Source organism: Monodelphis domestica, chromosome 1 (assembly GCF_027887165.1).
Source record: "Monodelphis domestica isolate mMonDom1 chromosome 1, mMonDom1.pri, whole genome shotgun sequence".
Lineage (NCBI taxonomy): Eukaryota > Metazoa > Chordata > Mammalia > Didelphimorphia > Didelphidae > Monodelphis > Monodelphis domestica.
In genome coordinates this window covers 426,417,599-426,438,546 of record NC_077227.1, presented here as the reverse complement: position 1 = coordinate 426,438,546, position 20,948 = coordinate 426,417,599, and the positions used below count along the sequence as shown (strand labels likewise).

The 20,948-nt window shown below is 38.9% G+C and overlaps 1 long non-coding RNA gene and 1 pseudogene across 1 annotated transcript in view; both read left to right on the top strand.

Annotated features, from left to right (window-relative positions):
- The first annotated feature begins 544 nt into the window (after positions 1-544).
- LOC103103192 (uncharacterized) overlaps positions 545-20,948 on the top strand; it is a 42,522-nt gene continuing 22,118 nt past the window's right edge. Inside the window, exons 1-2 of the long non-coding RNA XR_458136.3 lie at positions 545-642; positions 7,517-7,585. This is a non-coding gene — a long non-coding RNA (uncharacterized LOC103103192). The remainder of the gene's footprint in view (positions 643-7,516; positions 7,586-20,948) is intronic.
- Positions 6,249-6,404, top strand: LOC130456776 (U6atac minor spliceosomal RNA; annotated as a pseudogene).

Here is a 20,948-nt window from a genome sequence, read left to right as displayed (position 1 = left end):
GGGAGAGAGACAGAAAGCAGACAAAGTAACAGGACCCTGGTAGTGGATTCTGAGCCAAGCCCTTCCTATTCTTGGTCCTGAGAACCATCCCCTCCAGAGAATTCTCTGAGACCTCACAGTGGGTGGGGAAAGGGAGGAGGACCTGTCCCAAGCAAAGCTTCCCAGGCTGTGACTCATTCTATAGCTCCCCCGGCCCCCAACTCTCACGGTTTCTGCAAGACACTACGGCGGCAATTTAGCTCTATTTTAGGCACCAAAGGAGGAGGGAGGGAGAAAACAATGTGACCTTTGTGCAGCCATGACCACAATTGGTGCCACCCTCCTGGAAACAAGAACACTCCAGCTGGCAGGAGCTACCCTAGTAGGGCAAGGGTTTGGAAGAAGGTTGGGGAGGGATGGGAAAGTGAGTTTCATTGAAGGAAAGCTCTGGCCTTGGCTTTGCCAACTTATTAACTGTATGACCTTAGGCAGGTCACTGGCAGCCCCTCTCTGAGCCTGTTTCCTAGTCAATAAAATGGACTAGATGAATTAACATCCCAAGATTCTTTCCAGTTCTGTACTTCTTAGTTCTATTGTCACATAAGAACCCTCCCAGTTCTGGCATTCTAGGATCTAAGCTCTAAAATCTCAAGATATGTTAACGTAAGTTCAAGTCTTAACTCTGACTCTTACTATATGTTCTTGGGTAGATCACTTCCCTTTCTTTTTTTTTAAGTTTATTTATTTGATTGATTTAGAATATTTCCCCATGGTTACATGATTCATGTTCTTTCCCTCTCCTCCTCCCATCCCCCTCTCAATAAAAGAAGGTTTATTTAGTTCTAGCAGGGCAAGACTCTCTAATAAGGATGTAGTTGCATTTAGCATCTGATAGATTCAGACCCCCTTTTCTCTACATAGAAATATATCTGGTCAGCAAGGAAGGGTATGGTGACATTCATGGTCTTCAGGCATCCACCAAGTCCATGTGGGTGGGGACTTTTTATGCCTTGAGATAATTAAGAAGGGAAATAGTGGCCAGTTGGGTCCCAGAAATAGCTTTGGGCAAATGGCAGGGGTGAGGGAAACCTTGGTCCTATCACAGAGAATTCTTGGAGTTATTTAGCCTCTGACCAACCAATTCTTCGCCCTTTTCCAGAGTTGGTCTAGTCCTAGAAAGTGTCAGGTAATACGGTGTTAAATTACTATAAAGATGCCTCTTTATCCTGAATCTTATTACAAAGTGCGAAAAATTTTCTTGGAACAGGTAGCTAGGTAGCACAGTGGATAGAGCACCAGACCTGGAGAGAGGGGTGGGTGGGTAATCTGGGTTCAAATCTGGCCTCAGATACTTTCTAGTTGTGTGACCCTGAGCTAGTCACTTAACCCCAATTGCCTAGCACTTGCTGCTCTTCCAACTCAGAATCTATACTAAGAAGGTAAAGGTTAAAAAAAATGTTCACCAGTTGGGGGCCATGGTTTAGATTTAAGGGTGAAGGTACCCTAGAACTTGTGAGAGTGGTGTTCATCCTTCGAGGCGGCAACCTAGGTAAGTTGCTACTGATGTCTTAGTGGACTATTTAAAAGAAAGTCCAGCCAAAAGCTAACTTCTCTCGTTAAAGGTCCACTAAATCTTCAGCATCTTTCATTTGGAAGCCAACAAGGGGATTCTCATCATCTCAGAAGACAAATCCTCTAGCTTTGAATCATTCCTTCTTGAAGTAGTCCCCAAACTCCCACATAGTGAACCATATTTAGGAAGAGATGCTCTGGAACCTTGTTACACTACACTTAAGTGCATATTACATTTAATGTAAATACTAGATCATCTTTGCTTGTCTTTCTGAATTTCCTTCTTCCTTCTATGTACTTAAAAAAACCCCAAAACCACATCTCTTACCTGATACCAAGTATTGGTTCCAAGACTGAAGAATGGTAAAGGGTAGGCATTTGCATTTAAGTGACTTGTCCAGGATCACACAGCTAGGAAGTGTCTGAGGCCAAAATGGAACCCTGGACCTCCCAACTCCAGGCCTGTCTCTCTATCACTAAGCCACCTAGCTGCTTCCCTTCTGTATACTTTTAAAAAATATTTCACGGGTGCTTTTTTCCTTTCTTTTCTTAGCATCAATATCACTACCCACCCATTCCCACTCACACCTCTGTTCCTTTCCAAATAAAAGTCCTTTCTTGTAGAAATCATTAAGCAAAACATATTCACACATTAGCAATGTCTGAAAATGTAGGGCTCATTCTGCCCTTCAACCCATCACCGCTGCCAAGAGATGGGGGAAGCGTGCTTTATTGTTAGTCTTCTGATAAAATTAATGGAGATTACTTCAATATTTTGAATTCCTCTTCTTGTCATTTCATTGATCAAGTTCTTAAGTCTTAAAATTGTTTTCTTTTATATTATTGTGGTCATTGAATAAGCTGTCCTACTGGTTTGGTATCACCTCAGTTCTTATAAGTCTCAAATGAATCTCTCCTTTTCATAATTCCTTCTGGCACAAGAATAGCCCATTACATTAAAATACCATACTTTGTTTGGCCATTCCTTAGTTGATGGACACCTACTTCATTTTCAGTTCTTTACTATAGACAGAAATGCTGCTATAAATATTTTCATGCATATTTTGCTTTTTTCTAGGGGCATACTGGTAAAAATTTAACAACTGGCTTTCTAGATTAAAAAAAAATGTCCAATAGCACATTAAAAAAATTCATTTTCCTAATGACATGTAATAACAATTTTCAACATGTGTTTTCTGAATGTATAAGATCCCAGTTATCTCCTTCCCTTCCTTCCCTTCCCCTTCCTGGAAATGATAAACACTTTATTGAGGTTATACATGGATTATCATGCAAAACTTACTTCCGGGGGGCAGCTGCGTAGCTCAGTGGATTGAGAGCCAGGCCTAGAGATGGGAGGTCCTGGGTTCAAATCTGACCTCAGACACTTCCCAGCTGTGTGACCCTGGGCAAGTCACTTGACCCCCATTGCCTAGCCCTTACCACTCTTCTGCCTTGGAACCAATACACAGCATTGACTCCAAGACAGAAGGTAAGGGTTTAAAAAAAAAAACAACTTACTTCCATATTGGTCATTGTTGTTAGAGAATACTCATAAAATCATATCCTCCAAAGGAAAACACAAATAAGCAAATGTGAAAAATCACATGCTTTCATCTGTGATTTGACTCCAACAATTCTTTCTGTGGAGGTGGATAGCATTCTTTGTTGTAAGCCTTTCAGATTTGTCCTGGATCATTGTGTTACAACATAGCATATTTTAAAATCTAATCTCCATTAGTCACCTTTTCTCCATCACTTTCTCAAGTCTAGACAATCAATGAAATAAAAAAAATCAATCCCCTATTTTTATAGCATTTGCTGATTTTTGAGGTGTAAATGCTCTCACTGACAATTTAACAATCTGGTTCTTTTTGGTATGAGCTGACTCCAGCACACTTTTGCTCCTTCCCCTCTGTATCATGGAGCAGTGGAAAGAATTCTGGTTTTCGAGACATCAGATGACTGGATTAAAATTCCAGCTCTGCCACTAACTACCCATGGGACTTTGGACAAGTTACTTATCCTTTTTATGCCTCAGTTTCTACAACTTTTATCTATCTATCTATCTATCTATCTATCTATCTATCTATCTATCTATCTATCTGTCTGTCTGTCTGTCTGTCTGTCTGTCTATCTATCTATCTATCTATCTATCTATCTATCTATCTATCTATCTATCTATCTATCTATCTATCTATCTATCATCTATCTATTCATCCCCTCACCTTCCTTCTTAGAATCAATACTGTGTATTGGTTCCAAGGCAGAAGAGTGGTAAGGGCTAGGCAATGGGGGCCAGGTGATTTGCTCAGGATCACCCAGCTGAGGCCAATTTTGAAACCAGGACCTCCAATCTCTAGGTCTGGCTTTCAATCCACTGAGCCACCTAGTTGCCCCCAGTTTCCATATCTTAAAGAAAACGAGCAGGTTTTACTAGATGATCTCTAAGGTCTCTCCCAAATCTTTGGCTCTGATCTTATATCTTTGAGGTATATATCTATATTGGGTCAAAGGATATGCACATGGTAGGACTAACTCACAACCTCACCACAGAACATTAGTATATCTGCTCTCTCACAGTCCTTCCAATAGTAATCTCTCTCTCACTCTCTGTCTCTTTCTCACTCTCTCTCTGTCTCTCTGTCTCTCTGTCTCTCAGTCTCTCTCTGTCTCTGTCTCTGTCTGTCTGGTAATTTTTGCTCATCTGATTGGCATGATGAGAAGCTCAGAGTTTTCTAATATCTATTCCTCTTAGTATCACTGATTTAAAATATTTTTCATGTGGTTGTTCATAGGTTGAATTTCCCCTTTTGAAAATTGCCTGTTCACAACTTGTGCCTATTTGATCTTTAGAGTGTGCCCAGTATCCTTTTTACCTGTTACCAGACTAATGAATAATGCCTTCAAGAGATCATAGCTCATAGGATGTAGGTCATAGATCATATGACTGAGACCATTCAGTCTAATGCTTAAATTTTACAAAGGAGGTCAATAGAAGAGAGTGACTTGCCTACTGTCACATAGCCAGTAAATAGGAGAACCAGGATTTGAGTTTGGATATTCCTGTCAAGTCAGATTTTTCTGGTATCTACTCTATTTTCTAGGAGATGAGGAATAGAGAAAAATATGGATGAATCTGTGAGTGGGGATTGTTCTTCCAGTTATAGACAGTATGCCAATAAAAGGAGCAACAAGATATACCCTTTATAATTCTAGGATTTACTCTCCCATAACTATGTTAAACACCAGTGCTGAGAAAAAATTAATGTTGAGTTGTTTCAGTTGTGTCTGACTCTTCCTGACCCCATTTAGGATTTTTGTGGCAAAGACACTGGAGTGGTTTGCCATTTCCGCAAACAGGGTTAAGTGACTTACCCAGAGTCATGAAGCTAGTAAGTCTGAGACCAGATTTGAATTCAGGGCTTCCTGACTCCAGAGGTGTCTCTTTATCCACTGTGCCCCCCGCATGGAGGGAATACACTTTGAGAACCACATGGGTAGAAGGCATGTATGGCCAGGGTGCACATGTCCAGGGCATCATATGTGGGGATCACATAAAACTCAGGACCACTCATGGAAGAACAACTCATATCTCTGGTCTGCTAGACTGGTCGTGGCTATATACTTCCTGTTGCGGTCTCTGCCAACTGATGCTTCATCAGACACTGCTGAACCAGATACCCATCATTACTAGGCTCTGAATTAGCTGAAACCTTTGGTCTTTTCTTTTCAAGTCAAGAGCAGAAGTTCCTATAGTCTAAAGACCATAGACTTTTAGAAAACATAGAAACCCTTGCACAGAAAACAGTAAAAATCATGAGTTCTTTAGAACTAAAGAAGACTAGGGCCCAGGCTCTTTAGAACAAAAATAAGGGTCTTGCCAGATAACTAATGCATTCAGATAGTATTTTCTTTGGACTCCTTCAAGGTGTTGGGTCCTTCTGTTAGAGACTTTACTCTATGTTTATGGTGAACATGAAATACACTTCCCAATTTTCAGTTTCTGAAGACTAGCTGAAAACAAAATAATATTGTTTGTCTAATAGCTACCAACTACCTTTGGAGTTCAAGATTCCCTAGTTTTTGAACCCTAAATATCTTCTATTCTCACGTGTCATAATTGGGTGGGGAAACAAATCACAGAGATAAATGTAATGTAGACTTCAGGCATGGAGAATTTTGCATAAGACTCTCCCCTATTGATGAAGAGAATAATGACTTGACATTGCATGCCTATGTGGGGAATAGATCTAGTTCAAGAGCTTTAGAGAGAAGACATTCTTCCTTTCTTCTTTGAGAGAGGACATATGCATTCCAGACTCCTTTCTGGACTGACTCTGGGGAAGAAGAGAAAAAAAAAATATTGGTAAGTGTTACATGTTAAGGAGTTGCTACCTCAACATGTCCCTGATTTTTAGCTTACCTCCCTAGAGACTTAGAAGAATTTCCCATTGGGTTAGATCAAGACGTTTCAGTTAAACCATTTTGTTTCTAGTGGGAGAGTTCATTCATTCTGGGCATCTTTTGTTCTGTTATGATCTATAGAACTCTGGTTTTTGTTGGCTATCTGCTTGGATAAATATGTCTACTCACTTTTAACTATTTGTGATGGTCTTTTGTGTAACTAGCATTCAGTGGGAAGGAGGTGATCCTGTGGGTGTAAGCTTGGGGTTATCCTTTCCCTTTTCCTCCTTGCATTGTATGAAAGGACCGGAGGTTAGCATTCCCCTTGATAAGGCTGAAAGAAGTCCTACTGGCCTTGATAAGGCTGAAAGAAGTCCTACTGGCCTTTACAACACATATACAGTTAAGGCATTGCCACCTATTCTGTGTCATCTAACTATGTTTAAGGGCAGCTAGGGAATATGGTGGATGGAGTTCCAGGCCTGGATTCAGAAAGATACATTCTTCTGAGTTCAAATGTGGCCTCAGATACTTACTAGTTAGGTGACCCTGGACAAATCACTTCATTCTGGGTGCCTCAGTTTTCTCATCTGTAAAATGAGCTGGAGAAGGAAATAGCAAGTCTTCCTTGAAGAAGGGTAAATAAGATTCCAGAGATATTTATCAATGCCTCTCTAAGAGCTGAATTTAAACAACCCTTGTGGACATGTGTAAAGTACATGAGCAACACACCCTACACCAATAAGCAAAGGTGGTAATGTTATCTTCTCTTCTGCATTCCTAATAACATTTCCAGATTTTTCATATGCAGATGTGTCTATCAATGGCTGGAAAAGGGCTTTGTCCCATGGTCTTACAAAACACATATTATTTTTCTCCAAACTAAGTTTCTTGAAGGAAGAAACTTTTTTTTAGTCTTTGTATCTCCATAATATAGCATAATGCACACAGAATAATTTTAATATATTCTTGTCGAACAAACAGATGAATGAATAATTTCAAATTGATATCTAAAGTGACCAAACTTCTCCATTTGAATGAAAGTTCCTTGCAAGTAGGAATTGTTTCATTCTTTGTATTTCTATTCCCATTACCTAGGGCAATGCCTGGTATGTAGTAGTCACTTAATAAGTGCTTGTTGATTGGCTGATTGATTGAATTCATTCCAACAGTATAGTAGTGTGGCCATCTTCCTACCACCTTTACAACATTGACCCTCCCTTTGCCAGTTTACAGGGTGAGATGAAAATGCCCTCATTTGACAAGAAACTGAAGTTCAAAAGGAAACAGATACAGAGAACTTAAATGACTCAGAGATCTAGGAAGTGGCAGATGGAAAGTGGTGGAAGTTATTCCCCTTTGGAATAGGTCTTTATGACATTGTAGGAGGTAGGCAGATTGCACTGCTCAGGAAAGAGAGAGGTTGGGGGAGAGGGAAAGTGAATTCAGAAGACCTCTTGCCAGATACCCTGGCAGAGAACTCTGACTGGACACATGATGAATGCTATTCTTTTTGGGGGTTGCTGGATCCCAAGGAATAATGATTTCTATGAAACAGGAACAGAAGTATCTTCCAAGAAACTGAAAAATGACTTGGCTTTCCCAATGGTTCATCCTTTTCCACTTGGTAAGTAGATTGTTCTTGCCTACCCTCCCTATCCCTCACCCACCAGTTCAGTATTGCCAGGGGGGATGATGGGTGACTAATGAGGCCCAACCCTATCTGATTTCTCTTTACATGCCAACTTTCTTTAATACTACCCATTCCTTCAGGGTTTGCTCTTGTATCTGGGGAGTTCGGTGCTGGTGGGAGTCCCAATAGGAGGGGCGTATAAGTTCATAGGACTTAACTAGAAGCAACCTTAAAGTTTATCAAGGCAAACTGTTCAATGCCAACTTTAAGGCATAATTTTGCTTGGGGGTTGGTGATGGTGGTGTTGAGAGGGATGGCTGAGATCATCCATTCTCCACCTATCTTCCATGAGCTGCTAGAGTAATTTTCCTAATTCCTTCCTCTGAATCACTATTTTAAAAAAGTCCAGGGTGCCCCCATACCTCCTAAATACAATTTAAATTATTGAATTTTTATTAGCCCCGTCACATATTCTGTGTTCCAGTCAAACTGTACTACTCTCTTCCCTTTGTCCTTCTCTCATCTCTGCCTCTTTGCACATGCTAACTGAGTCTGAAATGAATTTTCCATTACTCCCTTCCACTCCCATCTGTTTAAGTCCTTCCCTTCCTTCAAGGCTCCGTTCTGACACATGACTCCCTCTAACCTTCCATGAAACCTTTCTTATTTCTTTCCTTACCTCTAAAAATATCATTCCCTCCTTATATTTCTCATAGAACTTTTTCTGTACCTCTCCTTTGTCCTAGTCACACTCTACCTTGTATGCTACTCATCTGTAGAATATGCTACATTTTCCCTATAGACTGTGAGCTCCTTGAGGGCAGGAATGGTAGTGTTTTTCATCTTTGTATCCCTAATTTCCAGCATGTAGTCTGATTTATATGTATATATATATGTATATACACAAATATATACACACATTTATTTCTTATTATGTGTTTTTTCTTGAAAATTTTGTTAAATAATAATGACAAAGATTATTATTGTTCAAGGATCCCCTCTCATCTTTCAAGAAACTAGGAAGAAAACTCTAAGTTTAGGGTCCAGCCTAGAAGAGAAAGTAGTATTGGTGGAAAGCACTGATTAATTGGTGCTCCCTTGTTGACTAGTAGCTGAGGCATTTGAGTGGTGAAGTGGATAGAGAGTTAGGTGAGAATCAGGAAGATCTGAGTTCAAATCCAGACTCAGATACTTATTAATTGTGTAATCTGAGGCAAATTACTTAATCTCTGTTTGTCTCTGTTTCCTCATCTGCAAAATGGGGCTAATAGTAGCACATACCTTCTAAGGTTATTGTGTGAGTCATTTGAAATAATAATTGCAAAGTGCTTGGTACATAGAAGGAGCTATATAAACATTAGCTATTATTATTAGTTGTATAACCTTGGGTCAGCAACATTTACATTTAATGTTAGAGCTGGAAGAAGTCCTAAAACTGAGGTTCTTCATCTAGGGTCTGTGACCTTGAAACTTTGAATATCTCAATAACTAAATTTCATTATAATTGTTTTTCTTTGTAGTCTTTTGTGTTTTATTTTATGCATTTAATGATGTTATTCTGAGCTGAGGTCCATAGGCTTCACCAGACTTGCAAAAGGTTTCATGCTACATTAAAAAGGTAAAGAACTCCCGCTGTACAGTATTTAGGCTAGAAGATCTTGAAAGTTAAAATATAGGACATCAGATATACTGTAGAAGGGACTTTTGAACATAAAATTAAAAAAAAAAAAGAACTTAGAATGTAAGGCCCTAGAACATGGGATGTTAGAGCTGGAAGGGACCATTTGCAATCATCAGCCCCGATAATTTCACTTTATAAATTCTGAGATCTAGCTCTAAATCTGATGTAGATATAGATATTGATGCTTTCTTTTGTAGAATTGAGATCCAGAGAGTATTAATGACTTGCCCAAGGCCCCACAGTAAATTAATGGAAGAATTAGGACAAAGACTTTAGACCTTTAGGTAGTTAGGCGCTGTAATGGGTTCCATTGGACCTAAAGTCAGTGAGAGCCAACTTCAAAACCTACTTCAGACACTTACTAGCTGTGTGACTCTTGGCAAGTCACTTAACCTCTATCTCAGTTTCCTCAACTGTAAAATGGGGATAATAATGTCATCTTCTCCCAGGGTTATTATGAGGATCAAATATGATAATATTTGTAAAGTACTTAATACAGTTCCTGGCACATAGTAGGTGCTAAATAAGTATTAATTATTATTGTTGGTCAGTCATTTTCAGTCACATTTGACTCTCAGGAACCTCATTTGAGGTTTTCTTGGCAAAGACACTGGAGTGGTTTGTCATTTCCTTCTCCAGTGCATTTTACAGATTTGGAAACCGAGGGAAACAGGGTTAAATAACTTCCCCAGGATCACACAGCTAGTAAGAGTCCAAGTCCAGATTTGAATTTAGGAAGAGGAATCTTCCTGATTCCAGGAAGTGGATACATTGTTACCACTTAACTGCCCTATTCTTATTATGACCTTCCTATTATCATTATTATTATTATTGTTAATGAACTGGAGGAATTCCATGTGAACTGGAAAGACCTCCAGGAATTGATGCAGAGTGAAAGGAGCGGAACCAGGAGAACATTGTACACAGAGACGGGTACACTGTGGCACAATTGAACATAATGGACTTCTTCTCTACTAGCAGCAATGCAATGATCCAGGACAATTCTGAGGGACTTATGAGAAAGATTGCTATCTGCATCCAGAGAAAGAACCATGGGAGTAGAAACACAGAAGAAAAACAACTGCTTGATCACATGGATCGAGGGGACATGATTGGGGATGTAGACTCTAAAAGATCACCCTGGTGCAATTATCAATAATGCGGAAATAGATCTTGATCAATGACACATGTAAAATCCAGTGGAATTACATGTTGGCTATGGGGGGGAGGGAAAGAACACGAATCATATAACCATGGAAAATATTCTAAATTAATTAAATAAAAATTTCAATTAAAACATTATTATTATTATCTTCCCAACTCCCTGTCCAATGTCCTTTCCATTCTATCACATTTCCACTGTCCTGGTTTTAGCTTCTGAATCCTCTGCCTAGCAGCTGTCTCCATCTAGTCAGATGGGACATGATAGATCAAGTTTCAATAGGGAATGATAGTGCCAAGTGAGCAGGGGTGGGGGGATGTGCTCTGGGAGGGTGATAGGCGCCTTGGCACACCCTGAAGCCTCCCCTCCCTGCTCCCCTATCCCACCATCCCTTTAGCCTGTGACCTGACACTGCCACAGCTGTTCCCCTGCCTCCTACTCCTCAGCAGCACCTCCACTGGGCGCTAGTTATAAGACAAAAAGCCATTTGGAAAAGGAAGAACCAGTTCACCTCCATAGAAGAGCTGAGATTATTCGAGCATTGAGCTCAGGCAGAACTCCAACGTAGAGTTTACTCAATTTTAAATCGACTAAACATTCTTCAAAGTTCCTTCCAGCTCTGGCACCCTATGTTTTAAGGTTCCTGTTAGCTTTGGCACTATGTTCTGGCATTCCAGGTTCTAACAGTCTGTGTTCTCGTGGTGTAGCAGAAAGAAGGCTGGTTTTGGAGTTAGAAGATCTAGGTTTTTGTTCTGGCTTTACACATATCCACTGTGTGACTGGAGCATCACTAACCTCAGCTTTTTAATCTATGAAGTTATCATTATTATCCTTGTATTACCCAGTATTCTCTATTATAAAGCCCTTTCTGGTTGGAACATTCAATATTCTAAGGTCCTTTCCATCGCTAATGTCCTGTAAGTTCTTCTCAAAGAGGTGACTTGGGTACTTTGGGTCTCAATTGCAGAGACGTAGGAAATTAAAATTTGGATTCTTTGCAGCTAGAACTTAAGATGAATAATCATTGACTAAAAAGAAAACCCACCAAACTTCTTACTTTCTGTCTTAGAATCAATGCTAAGTATTGATTCCAAGGCAGAAGAGCACAATTGGGGTTAAGTGACTTGCCCAGAGTCACATAGTTAGGAAGTTTGAGGCCAGATTTGAACCTCCTGACTCCAGGCTTGGCACTCTATCTTTTGTGCTACCTAGATGCCCCTAAGAATCATTGACTTTTAATTTTTATTCTTATTAATTTTATTCTTATTATATTATTTATTAATATTAATGAATCATTTAAAAATTTTTATATTTATTTTATTCCAATAACAAATTTACACATAAGTTTCCCAAAGTTATAAGATTCATGTTGTCTCCCTTCCTTCTTCCCTACCCTTTCCAGAACTGACAAGCAATTCAATCTGAGTTATATGTGTACTATCACACAAAACATATTTCTATATTACTCATTTTTGTAAGAGAATAATCTAGTAAAACCCATATCATAAACCCAAATAAACAAGTGATAAATCATGTTTTCATCTGCGTTTCTACTCCAATAGTTATTTCTCTGGAGGTGGATGGCATTCTTTTTCATAAGTCCCTCAGAATTGCCCTGGACCATTGTATTGTTGTTAGTAGCAAAGCCCATCACATTTGATTGTCTCACAATATTTCAGTTACTGTGTACAAAATCATTGACTTTTTAAAGGCACTTTAAGGTTTGTAAATAATAATATATTTATTTTATAATATAATAAACAGTGTTAATAATATAAAATACTATATGGTTTAAGAATTTGTTAATAAAATGCATTCTAATTGAATTAATAATAATTATATTATTAATTATATTTAAACACCATAATCTAATTTGCTTCTCACATAGGCTTATTTATTTATTTATTTAATTTAGAGTATTTTTCCATGGTTACATGATTCATATTCTTTCCCTCCCTTCCTCCTGCCTCCTTCCATAGCCAACAAGCAATTCAACTTTACCATAGACTTTTGAGGAGGGTATTATTATTCTCATTTTACAGATTAGAAAACAGAGGCTAAATTAGCTAATTCATAAGCTATTGTCGGAGGCAGTATTTGAACTTGGACCTCTCCTGATATCCAGTTTGGTGCTCTTTCCACTGTATCAAGTAGCCTTTCCAGATCCAAGTCCTCTTGATTCTTAGGCTCTGACCTTTTCCACTGGCCTCTTACAGGGCTGTCTACAACCAAACCTACCCTTGCTTTTTCTTCCCTTCCCTTCCATGAAAAGGAAGCTCGTTATCACATGCCCTTTGCCAAGACTGTCAGATTCACAGGCTGAGTGGGAGAAGAGGGACCCCAGGGAGCTATCGGGTTCCTCCCTTGGCTCCAGCTCTGCCTTTAGCCCCCGTTGAGCTCAGCTACTGCCCCTTGAGATGCGGCTGGGAGCCGCCACCAGGCTGGTGCCTCCCGTCAGCCTCCTGTCATCAGCAGTGGCTCCAGCCAAGCTCACTGAGGGAGGAGCTGGCGTAGAAATTTAGGAGCAAAACCTTAATCAGGGAGGGTTCTTCTCCTGTCGAGCCCTGGGAAGATAAGAGGGATGGGTCTGCCAGATGCAGGCAGACCAGACAAACGTTTTCCTAGGTCACTGAAGATAACAGAAGACCGCCCTTGGTATTAGGAGTTTGATTTTATGTCCCTGGCTTACCATTTCACCTTCCCGAGCCTCAGTTTTTTCTTCTGTAAAATAATACGTGACTTGCTCACATCGTAGGGTTATTATAATAGTCCTTTGGCATCTGTAAAATGGGGAAAATAATTACTGCTCTCTCCCCCAGGATTATTGTGAGGATCAAATGAGATAATATATGTAATATGCTTAAACACAGTGCCTGGCCCATAGTAAGAACCATAAAGCTATTATTAAAGTTAATTATTAATATTAAATATTACATTATACATTAATCTAATATTGTATGATATTAGAATAATCCAGTATATTACAATACATTATATATCAAATGTTATGTTAAAATATAATTATATGGCATTTTAAGGCTTGCAAAACACTGTACATGCTACTTCGTTTATTGTTTTGTTGATTAACTAGATTTAAGGAAGTGATGGAGAAAATGTGAATGAGGGGGAAGAAAGGGAACATACAGCACCTACTATGTGCACATAGTCTTTAAAGCAATATAAAAGGTGATACAGAAGCATTGGCAATATGCAACTTGTATCATATAAAAAAGACAAACAAGTAAGTGTAACTTCTTATTCAAGTCCTTTACTTATCCACTGCTGAGGGGAGCTGGTGGAAATCTCATAACTAAGCCTGCTAGGGCCACTACAAATGGATACTGTCTAATCTCAACTGGACCCTCACTCTTCTGCCCTCTATGTGCACAGAGCAGGTACCGTATAAATGTTTATTCCTTTTCTTTCTCTTCTCATTCACATCCATCCATTTATCCACCACTTCCTTAAGTCTAGTTAATCAACAAAACATTAAATGAAGTAGCATGTAAGCCTTAAAATGCTATATAATAACAAGTATTAGTAATAATAGTAATAATAGCTTTATATAGTTCTTACTATGGACCAGGCATTGTGCTACTAAGCATTTTACATATATTATCTCATCTGATCCTCAATAATCCTGGGGGAGGAGGCTGAAACCACAAAATTGTTTTAACTTGCATTTCTCTTAATATTAATGAATTGAAGCAAGATGTTAAATGGCCATTTGTATTTTGCAGTTCTTTTGGGAACTTTTTATTTAAGTTGTTTGATGTCAAACTATTATAACCCCTCGCATAATAAAATATATTTTGAAATATTTGCTTTTCATATAATCTTCTTTCTCCCCCCCCTTTTATTTGGAATATTTTCCCCTGGTTAAATGATTCATGATTTTCCCACCCCTTTTCTCTTTTTTTTCTTTTTTCTCCCAGAACTGACGAACCATCCCACTGGGTAATACATGTACCATTGTTCAAAACCTATTTCCATGTTATTCATATTTGCAATAGGGTGATTCTTTAACATCAAAAGCCTAATCATATCCCCATTGAGCCACATGATCGATCATATGTTTTTCTTCTGCATATAATTTTCTTTCTGAATACATCTCTCTGACTCCCCTGCCCAACAAGCCATTCTTTAACAAAAGCATGAGAGAAAACCAAAGGTTTGGCAAGTCTTACAGTATATGTAAGGTTCCACCCTGATAGGCACTCATTTTGGTCAAGAAGACAGGAAGGAAGGTATGTTTTCTGAGCATTTTTCCAGGCCCAAACTTGTTCTCGTTATGGTTAAGTAGTATTCATTTTTGCTTTTTTTGTTCTTTCTGTTTACGTTGTTTTAGTCTGTGTGTGTTTCTGATTTGTTTTATTTTATTTTGCATTAGTTCATTAGAATTGTTAGAATCCTTCACATTCCTCGTGTTTTAGAGCACAATAATATTCTATTCTATTCCAGAAGCATTGTGGTCTAGTGAATAGAGTAATGGACTTGGAGTCCATCAGAACTGGGGTTATATACTGCCTCAAACCCTAGCTGTGTGACCCCGTGCAAGCCACTCACACCTGTTTGCCTCAGTTTTCTCATCTGTAAAATGAACTAGAGAAGGAAATGGCAAACAACTCCAGTATCTTTGCCAAGAAAACCCTAAATGGGATCATGAAAAGTTGGACATAACTGAAACAACTGAGCAATAACAGCTTCATGACCTCTAAGGTCCTTTCCAGCTTTAAATTTGTGATCCTCTGATCTTGCATGTACCATGTTTCATTTGGTATTGTCCTATTCTGATGAATATCTATTTTGCTTTCAGGTCTTTGCTACCACAAAAATGCTTTGATGTGAATATTTTGGTGTTTCTATCTTCAATGGAACAAATAAAGACATTTTAGTCACTTTCTTAGCATTATTTCAAACTACTTTTCAAAATGGTTGAACCATTTCATAGCTCTAATGAATTAATGTTTCTGTCTCCACAATCCCTTCTACACTGTTTCCATATTTTGTCATCTTTTCCAATTAGCAGGATGTAAGAATTATTTTGACTTATAGTTCTCTTTTTCTTCTTTTTTTTACCCTTCCTTCTATCTTGGAATTAATACTGTGAATTGGTTCTAAGGCAGAAGAGTGGTAAGGCCTAGGCAATGGGGGTTAAGTGACTTGCCCAGGCTCACACAGCTAGGAAGTGTCTGAGGCCAGATTTGAACCCAGGAGCTCCGGTCTCTAGTCTTGGTTCTCAATCTCCTGAGCAACCCAGCTCCCCCCTATTTCTCTTCTTAATAGCAATTTGAAGCAATTTTTATGTGTTTTTATTACGTACATATTTTTCAGAATTGTCTGTCCCTACCTTTTGACTGTTTATCTACTTGTGAATAGATCTTGGTCCGATATGTTTGGGTTAGTTGCTTATATATTTTGGATTTCAAGGATATTTGATAGAGAGATCTTTCCTGCAATCATCGACTTCCTTTCTCATTCTAGCTTCCTCGATTTTGTTCAAACAAAAACTTTTATATTTCATTTAATCAAAATTATCTAATAAGTTTTGTGATCATTTACATGCGAGAGAATGATGTGTTAAGTCTTCAGTGTGAGCATTTTCATCATAGAAATCAACAAATGCTATAAATCAGGGTGTAACTTATAATTTTTATTATTTAATATTATATTTATATTATATATTAATATAATATTAAATATATGCAATAATATAATATAATATTATTATTCTCACTTTCCAGATGAGTCTTAGCTTCAAGGCTAGGAGAAATTAAATGACTTACCCAGGGTCACACAACTATTATGTTTGAAGCAAGATTTGAACTAAAGTCTTCCTGACTCCAAGTCCAAGGAGCTACCAACTGTGCCTCCTAACTGCTAATCAAAATGCCAGATATTAGTCATTTGAAGATGTTCCATTCTTTTTACTAGATTGTCTGAGCTTTGAAGGCAAGGATGGTGCTTTATTTGCCTTTTGCATTCCCATCTTCAAAAGGAGGGTTAAATTTATAAAAATTTGGTAGACACATAACATTTCAGGAAAACACCTATTGGTTAAAACAGGGAGCCACCTCCAATAAGAGCCGGAAATATCATCCTACATCTGCTACCATAATGACCTTGGACAGTCACTTTCTTTTTCTCAGTGTCAGTTCTATAAATAATTCTATAATTCTTGGTATTGCAATTCACCAGTGGATCTCTTTTCAGCAGACCCAGCTCCTTCACTCTGGTATGGGGATTGTTGAGACTGAACATGCAGTAATGCTGATTCTGCGGGGAAGAAAAATAGGAAAGCCTGCATTTCCATAGTGCTTTCAGATTGGCAAAACACTTGCCTCATAATATCCCTAAGAATTCATTAATGCCAAGGTTGATATTTCCATTTTATAGATGAGAAATCTGCTTCAGAGAGGGGAAATCACTTATAGTATTATAGGATTTAAACTAGATTGGACAATAGCATAAAAGAAGCAGGCAATAAGTGTTTATTAAGTGATTACCATGTGCTAAACTGTGTACAAAGTGCTGGGAATACAAATAAAAATAGGGGCATCTGGGTGGCCCAGTGGATTGAGAGCCAGGTCTAGAGACAGGAGGTCCTGGGTTCAAACACGACCTCAGTTGTGTGACCCTGGGCAAGTCACTTAACCCCCATTGCCTAGCCCTTACTGCTCTTCTGTCTTGAGAACAATATATAGTATTGTTTCTAAGAAAAAAAGAAAGCCCTTGCCCTCAAGGAGCTTACACTCTAATGGGTGAAGCTATTGTTCATTCATTTCAGTTATGTTTGACTCTTATGATCCCATTTGTGGTTTTCCTGGCACAAAGGTTCTAGAGTGGTTTTCCATTTCCTTCTTCAGCTCATTGTACAGATGAGGAAACCGAGGTGAATTGGGTTAAGTGATTTGCCCAAGGTCACATGATTAGTAAGTGTCTGAGGCCAGATTTGAACTCAGGAAGATGGTTCTTCCTGATTCCAGACCTGGTACTCTATCCACTTTGCCACCTAGCTGCTTTCTAATGGGGGAAGACAACAAATAAAAGAGAGGTGAAAAGCAAGGGGGGGTATGGTTTGGGGCAAGATTTGAACTCGGGTCTTCCTGATTCCAAGTCAAATAAGTGAGGCTCAGTCAGATAGCTTTTGTTATTTTTGTAACTTGGAGACAAAGTTAAGAATTATATACTTCATATAAGGATAATAGTGTTAGTTTATTATAGAATAGTGAAAATTTGGGTAGGTTGATCAGGAAGGATCAATGTAGCCTGTGGAAACAAGAGAAGCATTTCCTTGTGGAACCAGGGAGTTTTATTTGAGTAGAGTTAGAATCCCTTTGAGTTAGAAATCCTTTTTTATCCTTATATTTTCATTAAATAGTTTATTTTTATATCACCTGGTCCTGAAGAGATGTTCACTTACGTACTTCACTTCACTGATATAAACTGAAGATACTTTGTAAGCACAGCAAGCAGAGTATCTAAATCAGTTTTTAATCCATAATCAATTCATTGCTTATTATTTTTACACTGTTAATCCAAATGTCAGATATTAAAGTCACTTGATGCCCCATTCTTCTAACTAGATTCTCTGATCTTTGAGGACATAGTGGGGAGCTGAATGAAGGCTGGTTCACCTGGGCTTATCTTCCAAATGGAAACCTTGGCAGGAACTCCTAACTGGGAGAAGGGGGCTGGCATGGACGAGAGCTGTTTCAGGGTGAAATGAGAATTAGGAGGGAAATGAGAATGGCTGACCTGGGCCCATCCTCAAAATGGAGATTCTAGAAGAAATCTGCCAATGGGAGAGCTGAACCAAATAGCTTAGCCCTCTTGTTTTATGGATGAGGAAATAAGACTCATTCTGATTTTTGCTCAAGGTACACAGCTGTTAATTATCAACTGAGGCCTCATAGCTATATGGACTATTAGAGCTGGAAAACACCTTTGGAGAACCTCTAGTTTAATTATGTCATTTTAAAGATGAAGAAAGTGAGCCTTGGAGAGCTTAAGTGATTTATCCAAAGTCATACTCAGATCTTCATCTCATCAGTCCATTGTTTTCTAACCTGGCTATGGAGGGAGGAATGGATGCAGCTGGAAGGGTATCACCCAACATCTCTGGGGAAGAAGATCTGTCTCCTTCCCTCCCATGACTGTTTGGATACCTGGCTTTCTACACAGTGCCTCTTTGAGATAAATAAGGATTGTACCTGACTTCCCAAGTCTACAAAGGAAAGAAGGAACTCCTGGGGGGTAGATTTCTTTTATCTGCTTTTGCTAGTATGTGATAGAGCTCTGGTTTTGGACGTAGAAGATCTGGGTTTGAATCCTGCTTCTATCACTTCCTAACAGTGTGACTTTGGGCAAGAAAAGACCTCTCTATGCCTCTGTTTCTTCATCTCTAAAATGGGAATGATAAATCTTTAACTACTAATCACACCAGGTTGTGTGAGGATCAAATCAGATAATGTATGTGTAATGGGAGTAATGAAAGGAACCTCCTTCATCATCTTTAGATTGGGACATTTCTCATGGAGATGAGTCTGTGGCCTGGCCTCTTCTGGTGGGCTCTATGCTCGAGCCATTTCTTATGACATATGCATTCTATCTTTCTACTAAAAGCAATAGAGGGGGCAGCTGGGTGGCTCAGTGGATTAAGAGCCAGGCCTAGAGACTGGAGATCCTGGGTTCCAATCTGGCCTCAGATACTTCCTAGCTGTGTGACCCTGGGCAAGTCATTTAACCCCCATTGTCTAGCCCTTACCACTCTTCTGCTGTGGAACCAAATACCCAGTATTGATTACAAGATGGAAGGTAAGGGTTTAAAAAAATAAAATAAAAGCAACATACATTCAGAGGCTCTTGAGTGGTCACTTGGTCCTCGTATTGGAGGGCTGGGGAGGCTGTGCCAATGAGTATTGGTGATTAAGCCTCCCCTCTCCTCTCCTTCCCTTCAAGCAGCTACAAAAGCTATATGCATATGGCAATAAGAGCATGTGCTTGTGTGGGCGAACACATTCATTGAAAAAAATTAAATTTTATTTAAAACATTTTAAAATATGTGTTTGTTTCCATAAGAGACTTTGGGACATCTAATTTGAGAACATAGAATGTTAGAAGTGGAAGAAGAAGAGGAATATTTAATAAAGGATTTTAGTTAAGTTCACAAAACATTTTATTCACAACAGTCCTGTGAATTAGGTAGGAGACAGGAAGGCAGCCATTTTACATATGGGGAAACTGAGGCACCAAGATTAAATGACTGTCCCAAAGTCAATTTTAAGTATTGGAGCTCGAATTTGAAGCCAGAATTTCTTATTTCAGTTCCTTAATTTGTTCTATTAAGCCACATTGAAAAGAACCTAAAAAGTCTTCTAAATATGCTTCCCTTCATTTTAAAGAGAGAGAGAAAACAAAGACTCTTGGTTCTGTTGCTTTAAGATGGGACCTTGGAATAGCCATGAAAACTGCCTGCCAACATTATTACCAGTCATTCCTAGATCAACCTTGCCTGACTAGGCTTGTTCAGAGCCTGTGAAATTAGGCAACTGCTGCCTGCCTCTTAATGGCCCTGGAGCTTGCAGCTGGCCCCAAATAAGACCACAGCTCTCTATGCTCCTGCTCATCTGAGTTGATACTGAATAGGCAGCAGCTGTTGGAAATTTCATGGCAGCTCATGATGGAATGTTATGACCCAAGCATGAGAACTCTAGACCCAACCAGTAGCTGGAATCCACAGTCCCTACTTTGTTTCCAGATCTACCCCCTGGCTGGCCTGCTCCCTAGTATTTGAGCCCCATCCCAACCCACCCTCTAGGAGCTACTTGTCAGATGTGGGGATACAAATAATGCCACCATGAGATGCTAAAGCTCTCTGCATCCCATACGCTTTCTTAAGTAGGTCAACGACTTGGCTGGGAACCTATTTTCTAGATAGACCAGATCAGGAGGCTGGGGAGCCGCCCAGCTTGAATTGGGTAGATACCTCTCTGCACTTAGCTCACAAGATGGCATAACTGGAAGGAACCTTTGATTTTATAGAGAAACAAACTGAGGACCAGGGAAGGGAAATAACTTACCCAAGGTCACATAGTCCACTACCAAATGAGCTCTACTATGTAACAAAGAAGAAAACAGATAAGCAAAATCAAGGGACCCAGTGATTGCATCTGATTGTATTTATGACATTCTCAGCCACACTTTTTTCTTTCTCTTTCTCTTTATTTTTAATTGTTTTTTTTATTATGAATGTAACAAACAACAAATATGGTAAGTATTTCCATATACAAAGAAGAAAAGAAAAAAGAAGATGCACAAGAAGCTGTGAATCTGTATTACAGCCAGCTTGCTTTTCTTAAGTATGTAATAAATTTAACATGTTGTTTTCAAATCTGAACACAAATGCCTGCTTCCTCCTGACTTTCCTTCTGTTTCCTTCTATGCATTTTTAGAAATATTAATGACCCTCTTTCCTCATTTTTCTTTTTTCTTTTTTTCTCTTCTTGTCTTTT